The sequence below is a fragment of the Carlito syrichta genome, unplaced genomic scaffold, assembly GCF_000164805.1.
Source record: "Carlito syrichta isolate Samal-C Ts95f unplaced genomic scaffold, Tarsius_syrichta-2.0.1 Scaffold303736, whole genome shotgun sequence".
NCBI lineage: Eukaryota > Metazoa > Chordata > Mammalia > Primates > Tarsiidae > Carlito > Carlito syrichta.
This window is the reverse complement of record NW_007247832.1, coordinates 1,333,560-1,334,065: the sequence shown is the minus strand read 5'-3', so window position 1 is coordinate 1,334,065 and position 506 is coordinate 1,333,560.

Below are 506 nucleotides of genomic sequence, written 5' to 3'. Positions count from 1 at the left end.
CGCGTCCCCGCCAAAGGCTCCCGAGAGGCCCAGACAACGCAGAGGCAGGGTCGCTGCTTGCGTGTGACCTTTCTCGCATCCGCCAGCATCCCCCCCCCCAAAAGCACTAGCCGTACATAGTTTACGCCAGCCCCTCTTCGCCGCGTTAGCAGCTCATCCTCTTCATCGATGGATTTCCTTGCATGCTGTATCTTGCTTGCCTTCGCTGCAAACCCCAGGATAGCGGTTCCCGGACTTGGCTGCACGCTCCTTAAGATTGCGGGGAGATCTTTGCAAAATCCCAAAGCCCAGCGCATGCTTGCACCACTGTAGTCACAATTTCTGGGGGTGAGAAACAGGCATCGGTATATTTTTGGAAACTTCCTGGGTGATTTCAGTGTGCAGACAAGCCTTTTTTTAAAGTGGGAGGCAACCGCATGCAGGTTCCAAGCCTAGGCCTCCAAAGACATCCTGTGTTACTCTCTGTGCTCTGCTTCTTTCACAAGGTTCTGTGCATCAGCCTGTCC